Raw genomic sequence first — 11,744 nt, forward strand, 5'->3', positions numbered from 1 at the left:
ATGGTGGGAGCCCCTCATAATAAGCAGCCCCAGGAGGAAGTCAGCACAGCACAGGGATGGTGGGAGCCCCTCATAATAAGCAGCCCCAGGAGGAAGTCAGCACAGCACAGGGATGGTGGGAGCCCCTCATAATAAGCAGCCCCAGTAGAAATATGACACCGCTCAACCTCTTCAAACAGGAGGGTACGGGCATATAGTACGGTGTGCTTTTTTTGGACAAGGAAGTGAGCCAAATGAAGAAAGAAGGTCTGTGTGCTCGATTAAAAAATCGTTTATAGACATATACATGGTCTACTGGTCACATGTGTTGAATTCATCCTCATTCATTTTTAGAAATGTAAGGTAGTTAAGCGTACTCGCCTAACTCACGACAGTGTTATCGGTCACGATCCCCCCTGCTGCGCTAAACGTCCTTTCTGACAGGACACTGCACGATGGGCAAGCCAACAGTTCGATTGCAAATTGGGCAAGCTCTGGCCAGAGGTCAAGCCTGCCCACCTAGTAGTCCAGGGGTTCATCACTCCTCAGAGCGTCCAGATCGGCCGTTAACCCGATGTAGTCGGACACCTGACGGTCTAGGCGTTCCCTGATGCTGGATCCGGATGACACCCGTCGATGGGTCGGCTGAAAGAATGACCTCATATCCGAAGTCACCAACACATCTTCAAACCGGCCTCTTCTTGCAGGCGCTGTTGGATTAGTACCCGCAACTCCTTCTCTGGGAGTGGGAATTGCTCCTCTGCCAGCGCATGCAAAAGCAGAATGCAGCATTTCTCGAAGCAAGGCCTGGAAGTGCTCCATTCTGACAGCCCTCTGTGACGGCGGTAACATTTCCGCCATTTTGTGTTTGTACCGGGGGTCTAAGTACGTTGCCACCCAGTACTGGTCCTTGACCCTTATGCTTTTTATACGGGGTCCCTATTAAAACACTGGAGCATGAAGGCCCCCATTTGCACTAAACTGGAAGCAGTGTGGTGGCCTGGCTCCTGCTCATCATCCAAGATAATGTCATCCTCTTCAATCTCCTCTCCCCATCCACACACAACAACAGGGATCCCATAAAGGTTTAAAGCATGCTCTTCTTGCTCCTCCTCATCCGCCCCGGCACCATCCCCCTCTGACTCCTCTTCAGACTCCTGTTGTTCACTTGTCTCAGATAGAGTAGCCCACCCTGGGAATTCATCCATTCAAAAAGTGATTGCCCCCTAAACCTAATAACTGGTTGGGCCACCCTTAGCAGCAACAACTGCAACCAAGCGTTTGCGATAACGTGCAATGAGGCTTTTACAGCGTCCTGGAGGAATTTTGGCCCACTCATCTTTGCAGAATTGTCCTAATTCAGTTACATTAGAGGGTTTTCGAGCATGAACGGCCTTTTTAAGGTCATACCACAACATCTCAATAGGATTCAGGTCAGGACTTTGGCTAGGCCACTCCAAAGTCTTCATTTTGTTTTTCTTCAGCCATTCGGTGGTGGACTTGCTGGTGTGTTTAGGATCATTGTCCTGCTGCAGAACCCAAGTTCGTTTCAGCTTGAGTACACGAACAGATGGTCGGACATTCTCCTTCAGGATCTCTTGGTAGACAGCAGAATTCATAGTTCCTTTTATCACGGCAAGTCTTCCAGGTCCTGAAGCAGCAAAACAGCCCCAGACCATCACACTACCACCACCATATTTTACTGTTGGTATAATGTTCTTTTTATGAAATGCAGTGTTCCTTCTACGCCAGATATACTTGGACACACACCTTCCAAAGAGTTCCACTTTTGTCTCATCGGTCCACAGAATGTTGTCCCAAAAGTCTTGGGGATCATCAAGATGTGTTGTGGAGAAATTGAGACGAGCTTTGATGTTCTTTTGCTCAGCAGTGGTTTTCTCCTTGGAACTCTGCCATGCAGGCCATTTTTGCCCAGTCTTTTCCTGATGGTGGAGGCATGAACGCTGACCTTAACTGAGGCAAGTGAGGCCTGCAGTTCCTTGGACGTTGTTGTGGGGTCTTTTGTGACCTCTTGGATGAGTCGTCGCTGCGCTCTTGGGGTAATTTTGGGCGGCCGGCCACTCCTGAGAAGGTTCACCACTGTTCCATGTCTTCGCCATTTGTGGATAATGGCTCTCACTGTGGTTCGCTGGATTCCCAAAGCTTTGGAAATGGCTTTATAACCCTTTCCAGACTGATAGATCTCAATTACTTTCTTTCTCAATTGTTCCTGAATTTCTTTGGGTCTCGGCATGATGTGTAGCTTTTAAGGATCTTCTGGTGGACCTTACTGTGTCAAGCAGCTCCTATTTAAGTGATGCCTTGATTGTGAACAGGTGTGGCAATAATCAGGCCTGGGTGTGGCTAGAGAAATTGAACTCAGGTGTGGACAACCACAGTTATAGTATGTTTTAACAAGGGGGGCAATCACTTTTTCACACAGGGCCATGATGGTTTGGATTTTTTTTCACCTTTAATAATAAACACCTTCATTTAGAAATTGCATTTTGTGTTTACTTGTGTTGTCCTTGACTATTGTTTAAATTGGTTTGATGTTCCGAAACACTTAAGTGTGACAAACATGCAAAGGAACAGGAAATGAGGAAGGGGGTAAACACTTTTTCACACCACTGTAGATATGAAATCACATAGGGCTTTTTATATATATATATTCAAATTCCAGTTAATAGTGGTAAGTGATCAATCATCAAGGGGGACCCCAGAAACTCAGAACGTGGGGGGGGGGACCACCTTCTGCCGAAAGAATACTCTAAGGCAGGGGTCTCAAACTCGCGGCCCGCGGGACAATATTTTGCGGCCCCCCGCCTGGAAAAGCACTTAGCCACCTTCCCTCCGGTACTTGAAGAAGATGAAGTCGCCGCTCTGAACGCACTTGGTGCAGGTCAGCCTCCGGCGGTGTTACACAGCGGGCAGCGCTCCACCGCCAAGTACAGTACCTCGGCGTCTCACCAGGGGGAGTAAGTGGCGGTGGAGCGCTGCCCGCTGTGTAACACCGCCGGACGCTGACCTGCACCAAGTGCGTTCAGAGCGGCGACTTCATCTTCTTCGATGGGAGGGACACGGAGAGGCAAGTACCAGCCTGTCAGTCACGCTCTCCACGCCTCACTTTTTTTCTTCTCTTTCCCGTTCAGGCGACAGGACGTTCTGCCATTGGAGGCCCTGCATGGGAGGAGGAGACGCAGGGGTTTCTCAATGGGCGTCTCCTTCTCCCTGGCTGTGTTGTGATCCAATCACATCAAAGAGTGTCACAGACAAGGAGTTTTTTTCTTCCTGGCTGTGACTCTCACTGTGATTGGATTGAGGCACATGGAGAAGGAGACGCCCATTGAGAAACCCCGGCGTCTCTTCCTCCTTGATGCTCAGTATTAGCATACAGGGCAAGAAATATACAGGGGGGCACAGCAGAGTGGAGGAGTGCTATTTTTATAAACCAGACAGGTGCGTGCCCACCCTAAAGGTATTTGGCTACTCCTGTGAGTAAAAATCAGGTCCTCTTTAATGTTGCCGAAGGTCATGCTAGGCAGCTAGGGGGACTGGGAAACTCTATTTCCGCTCATCCAGAGCACCTTGTGCTGAAGTGGGTATCTCAAGGCCCCATAGGCCTAAGTTTTTGGTACGCAGCCCCAAATATGTCTTGCTCAAAGCCTGCAGTGAAGAGAAAGGTTGATGATGAGCACAGACAATTTCAGGAAAAGTGGGAAAAGCAATATTTCTTTATTGAGCACAAGGGCATCCCAACTTGTCTTATTTGCACAGAGAAAGTTGCAGTGCCCAAAGAATACAATTTGAAGCGTCATTACACAACTAGACATGCTGAGGAGTATGCAAAGTACCAGGAAGATGAGAGAGCCAACCAGGTTGCTAAACTTAAGACATGTCTGCTGAGGCAACAAGATTTCTTTAAGAAAGCAACCAAAGAGAATGATGCAGCAGTCGAAGCCAGCTACGTAGTTAGTATGATGATTGCTAAAGCAGGAAAGTCATTTAAAGAAGGGGAATTTATAAAAAAGTGCATGTTACAGGCTGCAAGTATTATCTCTGCAGAAAAGAAAGGTCAGTTTAGCAACATCAGCCTTTCTTCCAACACCGTGGCAGAGCGCATTTCTGACCTTTCAAGTGACATTTATGATCAACTGTGTGAGAAAATAAAATGTTTCAGTGTATACTCAGTCGCTCTTGATGAGACCACAGACATCACCGACACTGCCCAGCTTGCAATCTATGTCCGGGGTGTTGATGACAATTTTGAAGTCACAGAGGAGTTGCTCTCACTAGTTCCAATGCATGGCCAGACCACCGCCCAAGAGATATTTCACCAGCTGTGTGATGCTTTTCAGAATGCTGGTTTGCCTTGGAGGAAGTTTGTCGGAATAACAACTGATGGAGCGCCATCAATGATCGGGAGGAAAAAAGGACTGGTGGCACTTGTTAATAAAAAAAAGAAAGAGGAAGGTTTAGAGGAGGTCATTGCTCTGCACTGCATTATTCATCAGCAGGCCCTTTGCAGCAAATGCCTGAAGTTTGACAACGTGATGTCTTTCGTTGTGAAATGCATCAATCAAATCAGATCCAGGGGCTTAAAACACAGAATGTTTCGTGCTTTTTTAGAGGAAATAGAGTCAGAATATGGGGATGTGCTCTACTTTACCGAGGTGCGTTGGCTCAGCAGGGGAAACGTATTGAAGAGATTTTTTGAGTTGAGAGCGGAAGTGAAAGCTTTTATGGAGAAAGATGGGGCTTCTGTTCCTTTGCTAAGTGATCCAAAATGGCTCATGGACTTAGCTTTTTTGGTTGATATCACACATGACCTTAATGTACTGAATAAGAGGTTACAAGGCCAGGGGCAACTTGTCAGTGCTGCCTATGACAGCGTGAGAGCGTTCTCTACAAAACTTATATTGTGGAAAGACCAGCTTTCTCAAACAAACCTTTGCCATTTCCCAGCATGCAAGTCACTCATTGATTCAGGCACACTATTCAGTCATGAGGAGTATGTGGATGTCATTTTGAGGCTACAGGAGGAATTTGATCATAGATTTGCAGACTTCAAGAGACACAGAGCCACATTTCAAATTTTTGCAGACCCCTTCTCCTTTGATGTGCAAGATGCCCCTCCAGTGTTTCAAATAGAGCTCATTGACCTGCAGTGTAACTCTGAACTCAAAGCCAAGTTTAGGGATGTGAGTGGAAAAGCAGACAAACTTGGGCAATTTTTAAGAGAATTGCCCCCCAGCTTCCCTGAGCTTTCCCGAATGTTCAAGCAGACCATGTGTCTTTTTGGGAGCACATACTTGTGCGAAAAGCTCTTCTCTACCTTGAACTTCAATAAGTCAAAGTACAGGTCTAGAATTACTGATGCTCATCTTCAAGCTGTGCTGAGGGTCTCAACTGCTTCCTCACTTACGCCAAATGTGGCTCGGCTATGCAAGAGTAAGCGCTGTCAGATCTCTAGCAGCAAGAAGTAGGCAGATAAAGCCATGTTCAAACAGTTTATGTCCATTCATGTTCTAAAAGTTAAATGTTAAAGAACTGTTAATAAAGACATTTGAATCTGAATAATGATATTTTGTAAGCGCATTTTTTGTGGAAAACTTGATGCGGCCCAGCCTTACCCAGAATCTACCTCCAGCGGCCCCCAGGTAAATTGAGTTTGAGACCCCTGCTCTAAGGTAAGGGGGGTGGGTTACTAATATAAGGAGGAAACCCTTTATATCATCGTATTCACTCCCCCCTTACATCAGTGACCCCCGACTGGCCTGGCGGTGCTTTTACTGACCTCCTCTCAGGTGCACTGTGCAGGGCTCAGTCAGTCGGCTCCAGCTTGGAGGTTTTATCCTATAGTCTCCTGTCCACAGTCCACACAAGTCTGACTTCTGCCATGACCCCCATCCCGGCGGTGCTCCCACTCTTGACTCCTCTCCAGGCTCCCTCAGAGACTGCAGACATGCTACAGGAGATGGACAGAGACTGCAGACTTGATGCAAGAGCTCAATGCAGTGCCCATCAAATTCAGCCTCACTCTGCCCATCAATGCAGCCTCACTGTGCCCACCAAATGCAGCCTCACTGTGCCCACCAAATGCAGCTTCACTGTGCCCACCAAATGCAGCCTCACTGTGCCCATCAAATGCAGCCTCACTGTGTCCATCAAATGCAGCCTCACTGTGTCCGTGAATGCAGCCTCACTGTACCCACCAAATGCAGCTTCACTGTGCCCTCCAAATGCAGCCTCACTGTGCCCTTCAAATGCAGCCTCACCATGTCCATCAAATGCAGCTTTACTGTGCCGTGAATGCAGTCTTACTGTGCCCATCATTGCAGCCCCTCCTGTGCCCCATGTCCCAGTCTGCAGTCCCTGTCTGTGGGAAGGTGTGTTGTTGATGCTCGGTACAGTACCTTGCATGCCAGCAGGATATCCATGACGGCCAGCAGCAGGCAGGGTCTGTTCTCGTTTTGGATGGGGACGGTGCTCCTTCCAGAGGATCTGTCTGCTGTGAGATGGAGTGGTCCCTGGCCACCTGCACCTTCAGCCGTCCTCATTTTCTGGCCCCAGTCAGCCTGCCCTCTGGTCCTGGGGAAGTGGAGAGCACTGAGTGGGAGTTGGAGAGAAGGGGGAGCAAAGAGTACTGGCGGGGTTGGAGAACACATGGGTGGGGGCAAAGAGCGAGGGAGAGTGGAGATCACAGGGGTGGGGAGCGGAGAGCGCTTGGGGGGAACTTGAGAGCACTGGGGGGGGGGGGGCAACAAGAACAGGGGTAGAGAGCACGGTAGGCTGAGAGCACTGGGGGGGCTAAGAGTGTGGGGTGGTGAAGAGCACTGGGGGGGCAGAAAAACAGGGGTGGAGAGCACGGGGGCTGGAAAGTACTGGGGGGGTACAAAGAGCAGGGGGGAGTGGAGAGCAATGGGGGGGATCTTGAGAGCACCAGTGGGGGCCAGAAAGAACAGGGGTGGAAAGCACGGGGGAATGCACTATGGGGGGTGGAGAGCACATGGGTGGGCACAAAATGCAGGGGGAGTGGAGAGTACAGGGGTGGGGGCTGGAGAGTGATGGGGAGAGCTGAAGAGCACTGGGGGGGAAAGAACAGGGGGGAGCATTGGGGGGAGTGGAGAGCACTGAGGGGAGAGCACTGGGGGGGAAAAGAACAGGGGGAGAGAGGTGGGGGTGATGGAGACCACTGGGGGGGCAGGAGAGTGTGGCGGTGGAGGAGAGCACTGGGGGGGCAGGAGAGTGTGGTGGTGGAGGAGAGCACTGGGGGGGGCAGGAGAGTGTGGTGGTGGAGAGCACTGGAGGGGGTGGCAGGAGAGTTTGGTGGTGGAGGAGACCACTGGGGGGGGGGGGGGCAGGAGAGTGTGGTGGTGGAGGAGAGCACGGTGGTGGAGGAGAGCATGGGGGGGCAGGAGAGTGCGGTGGTGGAGAGCACTGGGGGGGCAGGAGAGTGCGGTGGTGGAGAGCACTGGGGGGGGCAGGAGAGTGCGGTGGTGGAGGAGAGCACTGGGGGGGGGAAGGAGAGTGCGGTGGTGGAGGAGAGCACTGGGGGGGGGGGCAGGAGAGTGCGGTGGTGGAGGAGAGCACTGGGGGGCAGGAGAGTGCGGTGGTGGAGAGCACTGGGGGGGGTCAGGAGAGTGTGGTGGTGGAGGAGAGCACTGGGGGGGCAGGAGAGTGTGGTGGTGGAGGAGAGCACTGGAGGGGGTGGCAGGAGAGTGTGGTGGTGGAGGAGACCACTGGGGGGGGCAGGAGAGTATGGTGGTGGAGGAGAGCACGGTGGTGGAGGAGAGCATGGGGGGGGGCAGGAGAGTGCGGTGGTGGAGAGCACTGGGGGGGGCAGGAGAGTGCGCTGGTGGAGGAGAGCACTGGGGGGGGCAGGAGAGTGCGGTGGTGGAGGAGAGCACTGGGGGGGCAGGAGAGTGCGGTGGTGGAGGAGAGCACTGGGGGGGCAGGAGAGTGCGGTGGTGGAGGAGAGCACTGGGGGGGGCAGGAGAGTGCGGTGGTGGAGGAGAGCACTGGGGGGCAGGAGAGTGCGGTGGTGGAGAGCACTGGGGGGGCAGGAGAGTGCAGTGGTGGAGGAGAGCACTGGGGGGGCCAGGAGAGTGCGGTGGTGGAGGAGAGCACGGGGGGCAGGAGAGTGCGGTGGTGGAAGAGAAGAGCACTGGAGGGGGGCAGGAAAGTGCGGTGGTTGAAGAGAGCACTGGGGGGGCAGGAGAGTGTGGTGGTGGAAGAGAAGAGCACTGGAGGGGGGCAGGAGAGTGCGGTGGTTGAAGAGAGCACTGGGGGGGCAGGAGAGTGCGGTGGTGGAGGAGAGCACTGCAGCCCCCCCCCCATCCTCCTATCCAGGAACTGTAGCACGGATGGGCATCTACTCCTCTGGATCACAGCGCTGGGTGGCTGTGTTCGGCGGCCGCTCTGTAACACAGCCCCGCCCCCCCCAGACCAGCTCATGTGATAGGCGGAACATTGATTCTCTCTACTATCACACGAGCTGGTCTGGGGGGGCGGGACTGTGTTACAGAGCGGCCGCCGAACACAGCCATCCAGCGCTGTGATCCAGAGGAGAGAGCGGACTCAGAAATAAAAAATGCAGCATGGCGGCGGCGGCGGTAGCAACACCTTGGGGATTCCAGGGGGGGCACTTGACCCCCCTTGCCCCCTGCTGCGGACGCCCATGATACCTTCCGTGGTTTGCTAGACCACGTGTCTGTGGTCAGATGTATCTTGGCACCGACACTGTGTGCCAGAGATACATTCACTTGCCGCTGAACATGGCCATATAGCTCTGGGATGCCCTTCTGTGAGAAATACTTCCTTCCTGTGACCTTCCATTGTGGTGTTCCAATGGCCACAAATTTGCGAAAGGCCTCCGAGTCCACCAGTTTATATGGCAGTAGTTGGCGGGCTATGAGTTCTGACAAGCCAGCTGTCAACCGTTGAGCAAGAGGGTTATCCGGCGTCATCATTTTTTTACGCTCGAACATTAGGCCCATGGAAGCCTGCCTTTTTGCAGAAAAGCGTGAGCTTGGCGTGATAGAAGGTGGAGTGGAGGACAATTGTGAGGAGAGAGGAGAAGGAGAAGTAGAAGACGAGGCTGGACGGTGAGAGCCTGCAGTGTGGCTTTGTGTGTTCCGTTGCTCCCACTGGGCTCGGTGATGGCTGCTCATGTGCCTTCTTAAGGCAGTCGTCCCTAGGTGAGTGTTGGGCTTACCGCGACTAATGCGTTGACTGCAAAGATTGCAGATGGCAACGTTATTGTCAGCAGCGGACACGTTAAAAAAAGCCCACACTGCGGAGCCATGTGCCGGTGTCCTGGGAGCGCCAGATGTGACCGTACATGGTCGATGACTCGCTCCTGATACATTTGCAGTCTGCTTTGTCCCTCCTGTGCAATGTAAGTTATTCCTGCTTCTCCTCCTTATCTGCTGGTCCATATCTCCCACTGAACGCCCCTCCTCTTCCTCTCTTGTGGGCACCCACGTGACATCACTAGACATGTCATCATCGACGTCACCTTCCCCACCGCTATAAGTAGAGATCTCGGAGTAGGCAGCAACAGCGGGGACCAACCTCCTCCTTGGGCTGATCTGGGTACTGTCGTCAGACTGCTGAGTGGCGGTTGTTGCTACCTCCTCTTCCTGATCCAATGCCAAGAGTGGCTGCGCATCAGAAATGTCTTGATATGGATCGGAAAATAATTCCTGTGACTCAAGCGGAAGGTATGTGGTGGTGGTGGTGGTGGTGGTGGTGTTGTTGGTGGTAGTGTCTTTGGGGGTGCACATAGCAGAGAGTGAAGAAGAGGGTGCAGATCGAGAGGATGAGGAGGGTGCAGAAGAGTAAGGCTGAGTCAGCCACTCAACCAAGTCTGGTGCGTCCTTTAAAGTAATTAAACGCACCTTCTGCAACTTCCCCTGTGGAAGGGCCTGCCTCTTCCTCTGCCTGTCATTTTTTAAATGACCCTGTGACAAAACTCTCAGTCCCTATACTGATAAAGGACTGCTGCAGTATAGGGCAGCAGTCAGCAGTAGTGCACCTCAACCCTATATATTGTGGACCTATACCAGTCCTTAAGGAATAGCAGACTGTACCTCACTCAACCCTATGTACTGTAGTACCCTATACCTTACCAGTCCTTATTAGGACCTTTGTGGAACAAGTAGGTTGTGAATGATTAGCAGACTGTACCTCAGTCCCTATACTGATAAAGGACTACTGCAGCAGAAGGGCAGCAGTCAAGTATAATATTCTTTCTATATTTGGAAGAAAGAATATTATACGTGTACAAGCCTATTACCATACCACTGATACCAGTCCTGGAAAGAACCTTTGTGGACCTAATAGTAACAGCTACTGATTAAACTGACTGTCCCTCACTGCCTCACACACAGCTTCCTGCCTGTCCCTATTTAAACTGACAAAACAGAGGCTGCTGGAACAATAACTTGAATAGCACTTTTGTGGACCTGATAGTAACAGCTAATGATTAAACTGACTGTCCCTGCTGCACACAGCGTCCTTTCCCTCTCTCTACACTGACAAAAGACAGGCTGCTGCAAAAATCAGTAGCACAGCAGTGCCTCAAACCTATATCCTGAACTACACGTAACACCTATACCAGTCCTGAAAAGAACTTTTGTGGACCAAATAGCTAGCGATTTGGGTCACTGCAATCTCTCCCTGCTCCACACAGCAACCTCTCCCTATAGTGACAGAAGAAAGAATGTAAAATGGCCGCCGGATCGGGTCTATTTATAAGTTAAGGGGAATGTCCAAGTGTCCATGTGCTGTAATGTCTCAATTGGCCGTCCTGTACCCCATGATGGATGTGTCATCATAGGTCAAAGTTCTTTTACACAGTAAACACGGAAGTCCACCGGGCGAACGGCGGGAATAGTCCACCAATCGGGCGGATGGCGAACAGCCGAAATTCGCCGCAAAACGACCGCCGGGTGAACCGTTCGGCCATCCCTATTCAGTATAAATCACACAAATAGGAAACATAAGGGAAATACAAACACACTGAATTTCAAAAGGGACAACTTCACTAAACTATAAACCTTGCTAGAAGGCATGCATTTGGATAAAATATTAGGAACAAAGAACACGGAGGAGAGATGGGTTTGCTTTAAGAGCATATAAAATAAGGGCATTAGCCAGTGTATCCCATTGGTTAATACATTTAAAAGAGTGAACAAAAGTCCTGGATGGCTTAACTCCAATGTAAAAATGCATATAAAAGCAAAAGAGAAGGCCTTCAAAAAAATACAAGTTGAGGGATCATCATCAGCATTCAAACTTTATAAAGAATGCAACAAGAAATGTAAGGGTGCAATAAGGATGGCTAAGATAGAACACGAAAGACACATAGTGGAGGAGAGCAAAAAAATCCCAAGAAATTCTTTAAACAGTAAAAAGGGGAGGACAGACCATATCGGCCCCATAAAGAATGAGGAAGGACATCTGGTTACAAAGGATGGGGAGATGGTGAAAGTATTGAATTTATTCTTCTCCTCAGTCTTCACAAGGGACCAAAACTGCAGTGTTTATCCTCGTGACACATCACAGGAAGCACCTCCACAGCTAACAGAGGACAGAATTAAAATTAGACTTGAGAAACTTAACATTAATAAATCACAGAGACTGGATGGCTTGCACCCGAGGGTACTTAGGGAACTCAGTCAAGCAATTGCCTGACCATTGTTTCTAATTTTTACTGACAGTCTACTGACTGGAATGGTACCAGCGGATTGGAGAAAAGC

The 11,744-nt window shown here is 50.8% G+C and overlaps 1 pseudogene; it reads left to right on the forward strand.

Moving 5' to 3' along the window:
- Nucleotides 1-3,629: 3,629 nt before the first annotated feature.
- Nucleotides 3,630-5,465, forward strand: LOC143955500 (general transcription factor II-I repeat domain-containing protein 2 pseudogene; annotated as a pseudogene).
- Nucleotides 5,466-11,744: the final 6,279 nt, after the last annotated feature.

This window comes from Lithobates pipiens, unplaced genomic scaffold, assembly GCF_037356315.1.
Source record: "Lithobates pipiens isolate NorthernLeopardFrog02 unplaced genomic scaffold, aLitPip1_a1.2 Scaffold_35, whole genome shotgun sequence".
NCBI classification, from domain to species: domain Eukaryota; kingdom Metazoa; phylum Chordata; class Amphibia; order Anura; family Ranidae; genus Lithobates; species Lithobates pipiens.